General features: G+C 38.3%; 1 protein-coding gene across 2 annotated transcripts in view; it reads right to left on the reverse strand.

Annotated features, from left to right (window-relative positions):
* The window catches only part of TTC28 (tetratricopeptide repeat domain 28), a 637,573-nt gene that overhangs the window by 503,782 nt on the left and 114,952 nt on the right, over nucleotides 1–18,839 (reverse strand). The gene's annotated exons all lie outside the window — the stretch shown is intronic.

The raw sequence follows: 18,839 nt of genomic DNA on the forward strand, positions 1-18,839 counted from the left end.
TCTCTTCTCAAATAAATAAATAAAATCTTAAAAAAAAAAGACTTTATGATTACATATAAAACAGAATTCTAGACTCTGATAATTATAAACAAAGTTTCACCTACCTAAAAAAAAAAATTCTACATATAAGTGAAACATATGGTATTTGTCTTTCTCTGACTGGCTTATTTCACTTAGCATTATAGTCTCTAGTTCTAACCATGTCGTTGCAAATGCAAAGATTTCATTCTTCGAGTAATACTTCATTATGTATATATATATCACATTTTTTCTATCCACTCATCTATCCATGGACCTGGACTGCTTCCGTAATTCAGTTATTATAAATGATGCTGCTATAAACAGAGGGTGCATGTATCCCTTTGAATTAATATTTTTATATTATTTGGGTAAATACACAATAGTGCAACTGCTGGATCATAGGGTAGTTTTATTTTTAATTTTTTGAGGAACTTCCAAATTGTTTCCCACAGATACTGCCTCGGTTTGCATTCCCACCAAGAGCCACAAGGGTTGCTTTTTCTGCACATCCTCGCCAACACTTGCTGTTTCTTGTGCTTCTGGCTTTAGCCATTCTGACAGGTGTCATCTTTGCCTCTTTCTTTTCCTTGTACCACATCTCATTACTAGCAACTCCCATTTGTGCTATCTCTGAAATTTACCTCCTATACCTCTTTTTTCCACCTTCAATGCTACTACTACAGTCTAAAATATCACCACATTTCACTTAGATTAAGAGTAGCCTCATAGGGGCGCCTGGGTGGCTCAGTGGGTTAAGCGGCTGCCTTCGGCTCAGGTCATGATCTCAGGGTCCTGGGATCAAGTTCCGCATCGGGCTCTCTGCTCAGCAGGGAGCCTGCTTCCCTCTCTCTCTCTCTGCCTGCCTCTCCATCTACTTGTGATTTCTCTCTGTCAAATAAATAAATAAAATCTTTAAAAAAAAAAAGAGTAGCCCCATATCTCCCCATTTCTACTTTTGGCCCCCTTATAATCTATTCTCCTTCCAGCTTCTGGAGTTATCTTTTAAAAATGCAATTCAGGTCATGCCACTCCTCTAATTAAACCCATCAAATGGCTCTTAAAATAAATTCATCTACTACTCTTAAAATAAAGCTTCTACATGTTCTGGACTCTGCCACCTGCCCAATTTCACCTCCCACCACTCTGCCCCTCAAGCACTGTACTGCAAACTGGAGTCCCTCTGCCAGTACACAGAACGCAAAGAATTTCTCTTACCTCAAAGAAAATATGCTTCAATCTCCTCACAAAGCTCAATGCTTCTTAGCTTTCAGGTCTCACATTAAAAGTCATCTTCTCAGAAATGTTTCCCTAACTACCCTATTTAAATCAGGTCTCTCGTATTATTCCCTAATAGTGTATTCCCTAATATTTATCTCTTAGCATTTATCACAATTAACATTATTTTACTTATTGTCAGTCTTCTCAACTAGTATATAAATATGAAAATTCTGTAGTCACAGATTCTGAGTCTGTTTTTTCACTACTGGATCACCAGCACCTAAAAGAACGTCAAAAGCAAAATGGATACAATATGAAGTTGGTAACTGCCATTAAAAGAAGCCCAGGGGCGCCTGGGTGGCTCAGTGGGTTAAAGTCACTGCCTTCAGCTCAGGTCATGATCCCAGGGTCCTGGGATTGAGCCCCGCATCGGGCTCTCTGCTGAGCAGGGAGCCTGCTTCCCCCCTCTCTCTGCCTGCCTCTCTGCCTACTTGTGATCTCTGTCAAAGAAATAAATAAAATCTTTAAAAAAAAAAAAAAGAAGAAGAAGCCCAAGGGTGCCTGGGTGGCTCAGTGGGTTAAGCCAGAATCCTGGGATCGAGCCCCGAATCAGACTCTCTGCTCGGCAGGGAGCCTGCTTCCTCCTCTCTCTGCCTAGTGATCTCTGTCAAATAAATAAAATAAAATCTTTTTTTTTTTTAAGATTTTATTTATTTATTTGACAGGCAGAGATTACAAGTAGGCTGAGAGGCAGGCAGAGAGAGAGAAGGAGGAAGCAGGCTCCCTGCTGAGCAGAGAGCCCGATGCGGGGCTCGATCCCAGAACCCTGGGATCATGACCTGAGCCGAAGGCAGAGGCTTTAACCCACTGAGCCATCCAGGCGCCCCAATAAAATCTTTTAAAAAAGAGAGAGAAGCCCAAAGATCCCTGTTCTCAGGTATTTGGGATATTAATTTTAAAATAAATAATTCAGTTAACCTCGCGACAGATTTGCAAAGGTCTATTCTCACTATAGCCTTAATGAGGACTGGCAACTCAAAAATCCTGAGGCCTTCCCACTGTGTGTGCCATGAGACCTCAGAGTTGAATCGTGGTGTGTTTTTTTCCACCCTTTGATTGGCTCCATACTACTGAAAGCCAGATTATCTGAGTGTTTATTATTACTAACAGAAAATTTTCAGTAAAAAGGGTGTGAGCCCATTCAAAAAGGAAAACCCACCAACCTCCACTGCCACCATCACCCGGATGGGCTGGCCCAATCCCTAAAGACACTGTTCCAGATAGCACAGATCAACAACACTCAGCCTGGGCAGCCACACAGATCCACACCTCGGGCACTTCAGTGAGCTCTAGTTCTGCTCTCTCAGGCTCTCAGAGCAAATTCTGGGCCACTGGAGACAAAGAGGAAAAGTCCATATCTGAGAGTCCTCGGTGTGCTCGGTATTCTACATGTGCTGTCTCATCCAGCCTTGAAATAACCCAATGAATAAGCTGCATCATTATTCCCATTTTATAATCAAGGGCACAAACCCCCAGAAAGATTAGGTGGGTTATTCACAGTCACACAGCTAGCAAGGAAAATAGCAGAGCCACAGTTCAATGCCAAGCCTATTGTTGAAATTACTACATTCTTTTCAGAAACCTTATGTAAGCAAGAAAAGGGTAAACAACCTGAATATGATCTAAAGCAAGTCCCAGATGAAGCCCTTGCAAAGTATCCTCTATAACCTTCCAGCAGTCCCTCTAATTCCAAAAGACTATCCAAAAAATATCCAAAAGACAGAAACAACACTCTGTAATTCCCAAACTGATATGGAAATCACCTGGCAAAGAGGCAGAGATGGAGAAGAAAACCAAACCACAGAAAAATACAATAAAACTTCCTGCAATATCAATTTTGCTCACTGGAAGATGACCTGAATCATCTATTATTAAAATAAATACAAAAAGTATGGAATAAGTAAAATACAAATTTCATGTGAGTCACTAAGTTTAAATAAGAGTTCAGCCATTCACATTAGCCAGTTCTGAACAAACTTTATAAGAAGTAGTAATAAATTCTGTCTTTAGGGATACACTGACAGAAAAATTTAAGCACTGAAACAATTTATCCTAGGTTAAGTAATAATTTAGGTAATATGAGGAAAAACGAACAATGGTTTTCATTTTTGTAATTTTTTCATCAGAAAAATAGAGAATTAAAAAGGCTGATGCAGGGACGCCTGGGTGGCTCAGTTGGTTAAGCAGCTGCCTTCAGCTCAGGTCATGATCCCAGCGTCCTGGGATCGAGTCCCACATTGGGTTCCTTGTTCAGCAGGGAGACTGCTTCTCCCTCTGCATGTGCCTGCCATTCTGTCTGCCTGTGCTGGCTCTCTCTCCCTCTCTCTTTCTGATAAATAAATAAAATCTTTAAAAAAAAAAAAAAAAAAGGCTGATGCACTCTGGAAAACAGTATAGAGGTTCAAAAAGTTGAAAATAAAGCTACCCTACGACCCAACAATCACACTACTGGGTATTTACCTAAAGATACAACAAATGTAGTGATCCAAAAAGGCACGTGCACCAAAATGTTTATAGCAGCAATATCCACAATAGCCAAACTATGGAAAGAACCTAGATGTCCACCAAGAGATAAACGGATAAAGATGTGGTGTGTGTGTATACATACATAATACATATATGTGTGTATACACATGTGTATATATACACACATGTGTATATATGTGTGTGTATACACACACACATACATACAATGGAATACTATGCAGCCATCAAAAAACCCGAAATCTTGCCATTTGCAACAATATGGATGGAATTAGAGGGTATTATGTTGAGTCAATCAGAAAAAGACAATTATCATATGATCTCTCTGATATAAGGAATTTGAGAGGCAGGGCAAGGTGTGGGAGGGGAAAAAATGAAACAAGATGGGATCACGAGGGAGACAAATCATAAGAAGTTCTTAACCTCACAAAACAAACAGAGGGTTGCTGGGGGGTGAGGGGGGTTGGGTTATGGACATTGGGGAGGGTATGTGCTATGGTGAGTGCTGTGAATTATGTAAGCCTGATGACTCACAGATCTGTACCCCTGGGGCAAATAATACATTATATGTTAATTTTTTAAAAAACCATATAGACAAATAAATTAAATAAACCACTAAGCTTTCAGCTTCCAGGAAAAAACAAAACAAAAACTGCTTGCTGATGACTATAAGCAAATTAGAAATTTAAGGAACAAGACAAAAGTGGAAGTTTTTGTTGTTGTTTTTTGTTGTTTTTTTTAAAAAAAGATTTTATTTATTTATTTGACAGAGAGAGAGAGAGAAAGATCACAAGTAGGCAGAGAGGCAGGCAGAGACAGGGGGAAGCAGGCTCATTGCTGAACAGACAGCCTGCTGCAGGGCTCGATCCCAGGACCCTGAGATCATGACTGAAGGCAGAGGCTTAACCCACTGAGCCACCCAGGTGCCCCAAAAGTGGAAGTTTTTAAGCCAAACAAAATCACAAAGAATTGGACCAGTTGCCTTTAACTTGAAGCCATAAAACACCAATTATTCAGAAGGTCATATTAATAATTATTTAACAAGGACTGAGATAATGATGATTTTGCCCTTCCATTTTTCATTTGCTTCAGTTCCTTATAATTTACCAAAGCCTGAAGTCTATTGAGTCCCAGGAGAAGAGGAATTAACCAGCCAAATATTATTTATATGGCAGTCTCCCTACACCTTTTGGAAACCACTATCAATAAAAACTTTTAAGCCTGCAATACTACGTGGCAGGGAACTATGGAGACTAATCATAACCTATTATATCAGAACCTAGATTAAGATAAATCAGCTGTTCTAGCTTCATTAGTAAGTAACTTCCCTAAAGGACTTGCTTTAGGAAAATAAAAAGCTAATGATGCCATTATTTAATAGTTTTTTGTCTTCTATCAACCCATGCAGTCTGTTGAACACATATTTGCACCTTCAAAATGCATCACCACACAGCAGCAATTGAGGAGATGGCTTCAAGCTCAAGAATAGCTGACTTTTGGGCGCCTGGGTGGCTCAGTGGGTTAGGCCGCTGCCTTCGGCTCAGGTCATGATCTCAGGATCCTGGGATCGAGTCCCGCATCGGGCTCTCTGCTCGGCAGGAAGCCTGCTTCCCTCTCTCTCTCTCTCTGCCTGCCTCTCTGCCTACTTGTGATCTCTCTCTGTCAAATAAATAAAAAAAATCTTTAAAAAAAAAAAAAAAAAAAAAAGAATAGCTGACTTTTCACACAAAATTTTTCTCTGCATTTGTGAATTCTTCTTTCCCTTCAAAAATATTTTTACTTCCCTCAGGCTTCCTTCTCCTCACCAGAAGAAGCTCTTTACTCAAAAAGTTTTCCCTTATTACCTACCATACTGTCTGAAATCCCCTCTACTAAAGTTACTTCTTTGGTGAAAGCATAATTTTCAGAAAGATCCTTTTTTAATTATTTTATTTTTATTTTAGAGAGAGAAATTACACAAGCAAGCGGAAGGGTAGATAGGGAGAGGTAGTGAGAGAGGGAATCTCCAGCAGGCTCCATGCTGAGAGAGAAGCCCCAAGAGGGTCATGTGCTTAACCCACTGAGCCACCCAGACACCACTCAGGCACTACAAAAGATCTTTTTAATAAGAAAATGCATAATTGCTGAGATTTAACCTATTAAATCAAGAGTATCTTTTTAAAAAAAAAAAGATTATATTTATTTATTTTAGAGAGAGACACAGAACATGCAAAGGAAGGGGCAGGAGTGGAGGCAGAGAGGAATAATTTCAAGCAGACTCCACACTGAGCATGGAGCCTCACATGGGGCTTGAACTCACAACCCTGAGATCATGATCTGAGCCAAAACCAAGAGTCAGAGGCTTAACCAACTGAGCCACTCAGGAGCCCCTCATGAATATCTTTTCAAATACGAACATGATTTAATCACTTAGTATGTGCTGGCACTGAGCTAAACATCACCTCATTTCCACATGTAACCTTCACAGGAAACCTGTGAGATAAATGCTATTATTTCCATTTTAGAGAGGTGGAAACTGAGGCTCAGAGAGATTAGATAATTTGTTCAGAGTCACATCTATAAATAGTAAAGCAGTAAACTAAAGCAGATCTGCCAGAACCCAACTAGCTAAAATCTTAAAAAGTAGGAACCTAAACAAATTCAATAGAAAACAAGTGTGTGTGTGTGTACATATGTATATATATTATATATATACATATATATGTATATATCTATATTTTTTATTAATTTTTTTAAGATTTTATTTATTTATCAGAGAGGGGGTGGGGAGAGAGCGAGCACAGGCAGACAGAATGGCAGGCAGAGGGAGAAGCAGGCTCCCTGCTGAGCAAGAAGCCCGATGTGGGACTCAATCCCAGGACGCTGGGATCATGACCTGAGCTGAAGACAGCTGCTTAACCAACTGAGCCACCCAGGCATCCCTATCTATATATTTTTTAAAGATTTTATTTATTTGACAGAGAGAGACACAGCAAGAGAGGGAACACAGGAGCGTGACTGGGAGAGAGAAGCAGGCTTCCCGCAGGGCAGGAAGCCTGATGCAGGGCTCAATCCCACAACCCTGGGATCATGACCTGAGCTGAAGGCAGATGCTTAACAACTGAGCCACCCAGGCACCCGAAAACAAGTATATTTTAATGGTAATATAACAATAACAGCAGTGACAATACTAGGGATTTTTTTTTAGGTGGTTAATAAATGCCAAGAGTCTTACATTGATTATCTCATATGTTCCCTCCTTCTTCTCCCTTTTCCCCTACTTTTCCTTTCCCATCTTATTATCTGCATAAAGGCAAAACAGTACTTAGAGTAGGAAAACCTGGAGGAGAAATAGTATGAAAAAGCAGATTCTGAATAAACCAGTTTTATCAAAATTCAGCCTTATTGAAAACTAATTTCATTTCAATCTGTTTGAAAATTTAAAAAGTCATTTTTGAAGGGTGATAAATGAATATGAATAAGTAATTTATCCTCAAAAAATTAACAGTAGTCAGTAAATATATGCAAAATGTTACCCTCACAAGAATCAAAGAAATGCAAATTGACAAAGAAACCATTCTTTTACCTCACAAAAATATGAAGTTTTTTAAAAAAATTATAACTTCCAGCATTGGCAAAGGGATGGTGAAAATAAGTACTCTCATATGCTTCTGATGAAAATATAAATGAATAAAACCTTTTTGGAGTACAATTTGGAACTCCATCTCACTGGCCACAAAAATCATAGCACTCCTTAATTGTAATTGTGGGAATTTTTTTTTTTTAAAGATTTTATTTATTTACCTGACAGAGAGAGAGATCACAAATAGGCAGAGAGACAGACAGAGAGAGAGATGAGGAGAAGCAGGCTCCCTGCTGAGCAGAGAGCCCCATGCGGGACTCGATCCCAGGCCCCTGGGATCATGACCCGAGCCGAAGGCAGAAGCTTAACCCACTGAGCCACCCAGGCGCCCCTAATTGTGGGAATTTATACTAAGGAATAATCATGGGCTTGTTACTATTTTCATGTTGAAAACTGGAAGCTATCTTCATGAACCCAAATAGAAAAATAGTGAAAGAAATAAATGATAATAAAATTATAATACCTGCATATAATAAAATAGTATTTAATTATTCCAAGTCATATTTTTCAAAACTTTCTATAGCCATGAAATGTGTTCAGGAAATATCAGATGGGAAAAAAAGCATTTATTGGACTTATTGGAGCTTAAGTTACTTGTAATTTTTCTTTATAATCAATGTATCTTTAAAATGGTCAACAACTAAAATATTCTGGTATTTAAAAAAAATCTTTTCATTCAAAATTTTGTTTTTATTAGTTACTCTCTAGCACAAATCTTTCAGGCAGAAACACATTCACTTTTTTTTTAAATAGATGATTAAAAGTAGGATCACTCTAGGGAAAGGGAAACATTTTAAACTTACACAACAGAATGCATTTCTTCCTTTATAAATAATTTTATTTAAATACTCTGATTATCTATATTCTGTGAGGTTTCCAACAAAGAGGACATAAATACTATAAATGGAGTCTGTGCAGGTGTCATGAATATAACAAAGAATTCATTCTTGCATCCTAAATATTAATTAAAACTCATGGGAACATGAAAATAAATCTGAAAACCAATAAAATAGATATTTAAGAAGAATTAACAAGCTCATTATAAACCTAAAGGTATTTTTACTTCGTAACTTCATAGTACAGTACTTACAAATATTTGCATGGCTTTTTAGATTGAAATAAATCCAATTTAGCAAATACCTGAGAATCTACTATGCTCCCTATAATATAAGAATTCATCACAAAAAAAGAGATGGCACACGATTTTTGCACTTAAAAGATTGTAATTCCAATGCACAAGTCAAAACACTACAGAACATTTTTTTGACTTGTTATACCAACACTACAAACAAATATGCACTTATTCGTATTATCTGTAAGTATGGGGCATGCACTGTAGAGTAGGACACATTTGCACTCAAATGCTAGCTGTGTTATATGATCTTAGTAAAATAAGGACCTCTCTGAGCTTCAATATCCTTGATCTGAAAAACTACTAGAGATAATAACTACCTAGCATTGAGGTTCAAATAAAATAACATATTTCATTTCATTCACGGTGAATGTTCAATACATGTTAGATATAATTATTCTAACAAATATCTTTCAGAGCTTTAAATTTTTCTTTCCATAATAAAAATGTAGTTTCCACCTCCAGTAATGACAGAGTAACCTATATAGGCCTTCCCAAAATAATTTTATAAATGATAAACTAAAAAATAAGTATTAAAGGAAAATAACAGCCCAAATCAGGCAGAAAGTGGAAAGGAGTCAACCCCTGAAGGAAAAGAACTACAGTTGGCAAGAACTCTGTGTGTGTGTGTCTGTCTGTGTGTGTGTATAGCTTCTTGTCTGAAAACACTCCCAGTCCACACAGTGCAGAGCAGCTAAGACTCAAACTGAAAGCGTCTCACTGACCTGAAGAATTAGGTGATGGATTTGTCTGTTAATTTATTGTCTCTCAGCCTCACATTCAATTCACCCTTCAATACCTGCTTTGCAGTAATGGATGGAAGTCTCCCCTAAACCTGACACTGAGCTTTCTTAGTAGAGGGCACTAGAGGGCCAGAGAAGGAAGCAAGAGTTCTGATTTTTTCTGGCTGCTGCATTCGGGATCAGTGGTATGAGGACATCTAGTGGCACTCTGCCCCCGCCAAGTGCTAAGAACAAACAGTCCCCTGGGACCCCTAGATGGTACAGTTGGACTCTTGATTTTGGCTCAGGTCTGAGTCATGAGGTTGAGCCCTGCGTAGGGTCTGTGCTCAGCAGAACCTGCTTAAGACTCTTTCTCCCTCTTCCTCTGTCCCTCCCTGCTGCGTTCACTCTCCTCTCTCTAACAAACAAATAAATCTTTAAAAGAAATAAATAAGAACATACTGTCCCCTAACAAATTCATAGTTTCTGACTCAGGCAGCTGACTACCTTTCTGTACCCTCTCAGGCTGCACACTCTAGGCTTCCCACCCGCAATAATACTTCAACTCCTGCTTGCTCCTTTCCCCTGAGGTTCCTTCAACCCAGTGCCATATCCCTACCAACGTGGACACCAGGCCTCTCGCATGAGTGGTACTACACTTAATCTGCATGCTCATGTGACTGGTCACCAGACTGAGGTGACTAGTGTAAGGCTTGCTGGTGCCTGAGAGTTGCTTCATGCTTGCTTATACACTGAAGACCAGATCTGGCCCAGGCAAACCAGAAACCTCTACCATCCAATAGGCTACAACTACACCTTCTCCAACAAGGTCTCCCTCCAGTCCTGAGGAAGGGACACCCTTCCAGGTTTGTCCTGTTTGGGGTACCCTCCCTAAACATTAAGGTACTCTAGAGAGTTCTCTTAAATCTTACAGATACCTTTTTCTCAGAGCTTAGTAATTCTTTACACTAAACTTCCCACGTTTAAATCACTGTCTCCTGACTGGACACAGACAGATACCAGATTATTAAAGGCTGAGGTCCCAGGAAAAAAACTTCTAAATATAGGATTCTGGGATTGTTCTCTTTGGGTCCTTGGGTTTACTTGTTAAAAATCAAACACACAATTTAATTGTTTGGGCTGCTGAGTTACAATAGTTGAATTCATAGTCTCGAAAGTATCTCATCTAAAATTTAGAACACTGACTGGGAAAAAAAAAATTGGAGGGCTTACTCTACCTGATTTCAAGATTTATTATAAATTTGTGGTAATTAAAATAGTGTGGTAGGGGCACCTGGGTGGCTCAGGGGGTTAAGCCTCTGCCTTTGGCTCAGGTCACAGTCTCAGGGCCCTAGGATCAAGCCCTGCATTGGGCTCTCTGCTCAGCAGGGAACCTGATTCCCCTGCCCCCGCCTGTTTCTCTGCCTACTTGTGATCTCTCTTTCTGTGTCAAGTAAATAAATAAAATCTTTTTAAAAAATAGTGTGGTATTTGCATAAGGATAAATAAACTATAACAGTAAAATGTAAAAGAAAATCCAGAAATATACTATGTATATAGTCAACTAATTTTTGACAAAAGTGCCAGGTGATCCATGGGGAATAAAATGAATGTCAACACTACCCTGTACCATACACAAAAATTAACCTGAGGTAGATCATGGACTTAGATGTAAAAGTGAAAACTGTGACACTTCTAGAAGAAAACATAGGAGAAAATCCTGGGGGTGGACAGTTTTTTTATATATAAAAAACATACTCCATAAATGAAAATATTTATAAATTAGATCTTGTCAGACTGTTAAAATCTCTTCCATAGACTGTTAAAAAAATTAAAAAGTAAAACTGAAGTCACAAACAAATGAAATGATATTCCATACTCATGGGCTAGAAGAACACTGTTAAAATGTCCATATTCTCTAAAGCAATCTACAGATTCAATGCAATCTCCATCAAAATTCCAACTGCAAAGGCACATAGGTCGTAAAATCAGTTAAGCATCTGACTCTTGGTTTCAGCTCAGGTCATGATCTCAGGGTCCTGGGATCGAGCCCCACATGGGGCTCCATATTCAACAAGGAGACTACTTGGGATTCTCTCTCCCTCTCTCTCAGCCCCTCCTGCTATGCTCGCTCTCTCTTTAAAAAAAATAAATCTTTAATATATTTTCTTATTTTTTAACTTTTATTATTATTTTTTAAAGATTTTATTTATTCATTTGAGAGAGAGAAAGAGAGAATGAGCACGGGAGAGAGCCAGAGGGGAAAGCAGACTCTCTGTTGAGCAGGGAGCCCCATGTGGGGTTCGATTCCAGGACCCTAGGATCACAACCTGAGCAAAAGGCAGACACTTAACATCTAAGCCACCCAGGCACCCCTAAAATAAATAAATCTTCACAAAAAACTTCAATGGCATTTTTCACAAAAATAGAACAAACAATCCTAAAATTTGTAAGAAACTACCAAAGACCTCAAATAGCCAAAGGAATCTTGAGAAAGAAGACCAAAGCTAGAGGCATCACACTTCCTGACTTCAAATTATACTGCAAAGCGAAAGTAATCAAAACAGTATAGTACTGGCATAAAAACAAATACATATGTCAATATAACAGAATAAAGAGCCTAATAATAAACCTACATATATATATAGTCACATCCACACATAACTTACAACAAAGGAGCCAAGAATATACAACAGTTTCTTCAATAGATGATTTTGGGAAAACTGGACAATCACGGACAAAATAATGAAATATATTTTAAAAATTGACTCAAAATGGATATAATTGCTTAAACATAAGACCTGAAATCATAAAACTCCTAAAAAAAAAAGAGAGAGATATCAAGCTCCTTGGTAACTGTCTTGATGAGGATTTTCTGGATTTGACAAAAAAGCAAAGGCAACAAAAGCAAAAATAAACAAGTGGGATTATATCAGAATAAAAAGTTTCTACACAGCAAAGGAAACAATCAACAAAATGAAAAGTAACCCACCAAATGGGAGAAAATATTTGCAATCATATATCTGATAAGGGGTTAATATCCAAAATATGTAAAGAACTCCTACAACCCAACAGCCAAAAAACAAACAATCCAATTAAAAAAATTGGCAGAGTAGCTGAAGAGACATTTTCCATAAGATGGCCAACAGATATATGAAAAGATAGTCAACATCCCTAACCACCAGAAAATGCAAGTCAAAATCACAATGAATATCTACTATCAAAAAGATGAGACGAGAAACGAGGGCTTGGCAAGGATGTGGGAAAAAGAGAACCCTTATACACAGATAATGGAAATGTAAATTGGTGTAGTCATTATGGAAAACAGTATGACACTTCTTCAATGAAGGAAATGAGAACACTTAACTTGAAAGATATAGGTACCTCCATGTTTGCTGTAGAATTATACTATAGTCAACTCATGGAAACAACTTCAGTGTCCATCAATGGATGAATATTTGAAGAAAATGTAATACACACACTCACATATATGCACGCCTGCACCCACACACACACACACATGCACACGTGCGCACACAGACACACAATGGAATACTATTCAGCCATAAAAAGGAAGGAATTCTTACCATTTTCAAAAACATGAATGGACCTTGAGGGCATTACACTAAGTGAACTAATTCAGACAGAGAAAGACAAATACTGTATGATCTCACTTATATGTGGAATCTAAAAAATAAATAAGTAAAAAAGTGAACTCAGAGATACAGAGAACAGATTGGTGGTTGCCAGAGGTAGAGAATGGGGGGGAGGGGGTGCAAAATGGGTGAAGATGGTCAAAGGGTACAAATATCCAGTTACAAAATAAGTAAGTCATGGAGGTATAATGCACAGCATGGTGACTATAGTTAATAATACTGAATTGTATATTTTAGATTTGCTAAGAGAGTAGATCTTACAAGTTCTTATCACAAGAAAAAAGTATGGGGCTCCTGGGTGGATCAGTCAGTTAAGTGTGTGTCTTCAGCTCAGGTCACGATCCCAGGATCCTGGGATTGAGCCTCACATCAGGCTTTCTGTTCAGCGAGGAGCCTTGCTTCTCCCCCTCTCTCTTTCTCTGTCAAATAAATAAAATCTTAAAAAAAAAGTCTGCAGCTATATATGATGATGGATGTTAACTAGACTTACTGCAGTAATCATTGTGCAATAAATGCAAATATCAAATTATTATGCTATACACCTAAAACTAATATAATGTTATATGTAAGGCATATATCAATTAAAGGAATGGAAAAGTAAGCTTCAGACCAGGAGTAAATAGTCATAATATATAGATATAAGAAAACATTTCAGAAAATATTGAGAATTCCTACTAACAAATAGTAAATCTATAAACAACCTATTAAAAACACAAACTGAATAGACACTTCATAAAAAATATACAAATGGTTAGTAAGCACATGAAAAAACGCTCAACATTAGTAATCAGGGTAAAACAAGTGAAAACCACAATGGAATATCATGATATACCCATGCAAATAGCTAAAATTAACAAGACTGAGGGGCTACCAGATGGCTCAATCAGTTAAACATCTGCCTTCAGCTCAGTTCATTGTCCCAGGTCATGGGATTAAGCCCTGCTCAGCGGGAAGCCTGCTTCTTCTTCTTCCCCTCGCCCCACTCATGTTCTCTGTCTCTCTCTCAAATAAATAAAAATCTTATAAAAAATAAAAATTAAATTAAATCAACAAGACTGAGAACACCATGCATTGACAAGAACTATCACACAACTGGAATTCTACATTGCTGTTGGAGTGTAAAATGGCACAAACACGTGGGCACTTTTTATGGGGGGCACTTTCTCCCTCTCCTCCCTTTCCTGTGTGTGTGTGTGTGTGTTCCAGTTATGCCGCAATCTTTCATGGCTGTGCTTCCAGTGATGGGGACCACTAAGTAAGTTTTCCCCTGAATAAATGCAGCCAAAGATTCATTTAATCACAACCATCCTCTTATACACCAGCTAAATAAGTGAAGGTGAAATATTAAAAGCCTCTGCACTTAATTCATTTCAACTAAGTGGTTCTATCATTAATAAGTGATATAAAACTACACTCAAGATTCTCATCTCTTATAAAGTATGCAAAACATTTCTGCCTCTCATACTAAGTGTCCTGTCGTCTTTCCACCTCTAGTCTATGAATCTATTATTCTAAGTCACAAACTTTATACTGCAATCAAATCCAAAAAGCTATCATTTTTTATTTAACATCTATGGGCTGCAGTCATGAAAAATTTACTCCCAGTAATATGGTTGCCTTCCTTCCAGAGTCAGACTCTTATGATATAATGCAATATTCCTAAGGACATTTTAACACTGATTCATGTTAAAGAAAAGTAGCATAAGGGCACCTGGCTGACTCAGTCATCAGAGCATATGCTTCTTGAACTTGGGGTCATGAGTTTGAGCCCCATGTTAAAGTGTAAAAATTACTTTTTTTTTTTTTTAAGATTTTATTTATTCACTTGTCAGAGAGAACACAAGCAGGCAGAGTGGCAGGCAGAGGCAGAGAGAGAAGCAGACTCCCCGCTGAGCAAGGTGCCCGATGTGGGGCTCAATTCCAGGACCCTGGGATCATGACCTGAGCCTAAGGCAGATGCTTAATCAACTGAGCCATCCAGACATCCCTAGAAATTACTTTTAAAAAAAAAACTATCTTGAAGCACCTGAGTGGCTCTAGGTTAAGCCTCTGCAAGGAGTCTGCTTCCCCCGCTCTCTCTCTCTGCTGCCTCTCTGCCTACTTGTGATCTCTCTCTCTCTCTGTGTCGAATAAATAAATAAAATCTTAAAAAAAAAAATCTTAAGAGGTCCTGGGTGGCTCAGTCATTAAGTGTCTGCCTTCACTCAGGTCATGATTCCAGGTTCCTGTGGTCTAGCCCTGCATCGGGCTACCTGCTCAGCAGGAAGCCTGCTTCTCCCTCTCCCACTCCCTCTGCTGTGTCTCTCACTGTGTCTCTCTCTGTCAAATAAATAAATAAAATCTTAAAAAAAAAAAAAAACTATCTTAAGATATGAGGCACCTGGGGATGGCTCAGTTAGTTAACCAACCGCCTTCAGCTCAGGTCATGATCTCAGGGTCCTGACATCACGGGGCTCCCTGCTCAGCAGGGAGTCTGCTTTCCCCCTCCCTTTGCCCCTCCCCCCAGCTTGGGCTCTCTCCCTCCCTCTCTAGTTAATTAATTAATTAACTAATTTTTTAAAGTATCATAATTCTAGAGATATGTACCAAAATACTCTTTCTACCCATCTCCCTATTAAAATCTGGTCTTAGGGAAAGATTGAGAAAATCATTCATAGTGAGCTTAATATGGACCATTCTCTAAAAATATGTGTTTTAACAATGGACAGTAAAAAGTAATTTTTACCCAGTGTTTAAATGAGGACATCTTTGATTACAGTTTTTTTTTTACCATTACAATCACTCCATCAAGAATACTATATATGAAAATTATGTCTCTAATTTCTCTAATCACCCAACATCAGTACTCTCTTTTGAAATTATTTTACGTCACATAATCCTTATGTGCCAGGTTTTTCATTATTAGTTAAATATTGTCTAACAAAGGACAAAAGCTCTATCAATACTTGATTTTCTTTCCCCACCTCAGCAACCATGTCCTTGACACTGATTTATACCAAGGGAGAGGAGTATAATTTGTGGTCACCATAAGGGATCTACCTAGTTCCAAATCATCTTGGAAGGATAAGGTAGGCGCCAAGCAAGTCTGGGGACTGAACTCTGTTCTGGGGCAGGACAGGGTTCACTCCAATAAAACGAACTAATAAACTTCACTTTGTGCCTTCACCTATCAGTCCCCAACCAAAATATCCTCTTAGAGATTTGACCAGAGTATCAAAAGACAGACTGGAGGGCACCTGGGTAGCTCAGTCATTGGGCATCTGCCTTCAACTTAGGTCATGATCCCAGCATCCTGGGATCAAGCCCCACATTGGGCTCCCTGCTCAGTGGGAAGCCTGGTTCTCCATTTCCCACTTCCCCTCCCTGTGTTCCCTCTTTTGCTGTCCCTCTCTCTCATTCTGTGTCAAATAAATAAATAAAATCTTTAAAAATAAATAAATAAATGCCCAGTCTATACTGGGCATCCCAGATCTATTCTACCATGGACCAATATTCCGGAGGCTCTACTAAACTAGACAGATCTTATAAGTAGGTATCTGTTGGAAGGTTTATTTTGCATTAAACTGTTACTATATCTTAATGCTCAGGCATTTGCAGACTAATTCTACTTCTACTAGATCAATAAAAATTGAGAAACTAAAATTAATTCACAATGCTTACACTTGGACAGTTCATATAAACTGTATTACTTTCAAATATATAATATAAATATAAATAAAGCTAACCAAGTATTGAGCAGTACAGTAAAAAGATACTTTTGTCTCATATAAGAGAAAGTATATACCTTATGAACAACTGTTAGCTTCACTCTGCTAGAAACATGAACACATCCCCAATTAAGTATTTTTACCCATATTGCAATTGTCAGGTGTTTTATTATATGTATCTATGAATTTCATTCCCAGATATATTATTCTATTGCCCACAGAAATTCATAAATTCTAGGACTGAAAGAAAACTCAAAGATTATGTCACTTGGATCTCATCATCTGGTCTCCTCAATAAGGAAAAATCAACAATTTTGTTCAAGAAGCATATAGCTAATTAACAGGCAAGTGTAGAAAGGGAGCTCAATTTTTCTCACTGCCAGTCCATACTGTACAGTTCTATCCAATAACTACATTCAATCTTGATTGATGCACTACAAACCCCCATAATAACATTATACCAATTTGTAATTATCTCCAGGTGAAGAGTCTGAGCAAAACTATAATGTGGATAAATAATAACATTATACCAATTTGTAATTATCTCCAGGTGAAGGGTCTGAGCAAAACTATAATGTGGATAAAATTTGTCATTGGTTCTTAAAGCCTCTTTTCTGCCCTTTGTCCCTTATCCTGTGGTGGTCCCTTACTATTTTTCATACCTCACTAGATTCAATGAGCATATACTCTTTCTACCCACCTTTCTAGTTTCTTAGGATAAGATCTTGGGAAAACACTGAGAAATGCATTCATTGTAAGCTGAGCATGGTCCCTCTCTAAGAATACGTGTTTTATTGGTGAGCAAAGAAATATTCACTTGATTCTGGCATCTCAAGGTGTTGAGGAAGTAGCGTGTGGTCAGCAAAGAGACCTTCCAGTCTGATATCATACCACAATGGTAACCTCTGAAGAACCAGGTCAAGCTCAGCCTATCCCACACCATTTAAAGTTATATCTTTTATTCAAGATCATCATGAAATATTAGTCCTAAAGCCTGAAGTCATGCTGGTTTACTACCGTTCATAGTGGGCAGCTTTACTGATACTAAAAGGACCATTTTACACCACTTATGCATCTGTCAGACTATCTGAGCAAACAGCTGAGAGGCCATGTGCCAGGCAGGCTGTGGCAGATGGATATGGCTAGAAGATCAGTTTTGGTAGTGAATGGCAACACTACCATTTGGAATCTAAACTCTTGTCAAAATACCATTTACCAATAAAACTTTAATATAAAGTTTTCCAATAAGGTTATTCTTTTCATCGGCCCATAAACATTGCTTTCGCATTTCCATATCAACCATGATATTCTTCTCACCTATGATGCCTCCTCACCTACATTCACACCCAAATTCTATCAATCCTTTAGGGTAGTTCAAGTCCCACTTCCGTCAAGAAGACTTTGCCTGACCTTGCAACTATAAATTTTGCTAAGAGCACTCCAAATGCCATATTTGAAAATTATTTTAGTGTTTATTCTAAATTGTAATACAACTAAATTTTATACTTTTTTTTAGCACATACTTATTACTGTCTGTTGTTCAGCCTGGCTTTGTGTATATTCAGCTTATTATATCTAAGGGCTCTAAATTTCCTGAGGGAAACCATCAAGTTCTTCTCATTCATCTATTCATTCAACTAACCTTCAGTAAAACCTATTGTTGCTGGGCATTCTGCTAGGGATCAGGAATACAAAAATAAAAATAAGCAGTCCTATTCTCCAAGGTTTAGAGTCTACCCTTTCTGTTTTCTTTTCTTTTCTTTTTTTTCTAAGATTTTTATTTATTTATTTGTCAGGGAGAGAGAGGCAGAGACAGAGTACAAGCAGGGCGAGAGGCAGCAGAGGGAAAAGTAGGCTCCCCAGTTAGCAAGGAGCCCAATGTGGGACTCGATCCCGGGCCCCTAGGATCATGACCTGAGCTGAAGGCAGCCACTTAACCAACTGAACCACCTAGACATCCCTACCTTTTTTGTTTTCAAATGTATCTTGGGGTGCCTTGGTGGCTCAGTGGGTTAAAGCCTCTGCCTTCGCCTCAGGTCATGATCCCAGAGTCCTGGGATCGATCCCCGCTTCGGGCTCTCTGCTCAGTGGGGAGCCTGCTTCCTCCTCTCTCTCCACCTGCCTCTCTGCCTACTTGTGATTTCTGTCTGTCAAATAAATAAATAAATAAAATCTTTAAAAAAAAAAAAAAAGATTTTATTTATTTATTTGACAGAC

This window comes from Mustela nigripes, chromosome 8, assembly GCF_022355385.1.
Source record: "Mustela nigripes isolate SB6536 chromosome 8, MUSNIG.SB6536, whole genome shotgun sequence".
Lineage (NCBI taxonomy): Eukaryota > Metazoa > Chordata > Mammalia > Carnivora > Mustelidae > Mustela > Mustela nigripes.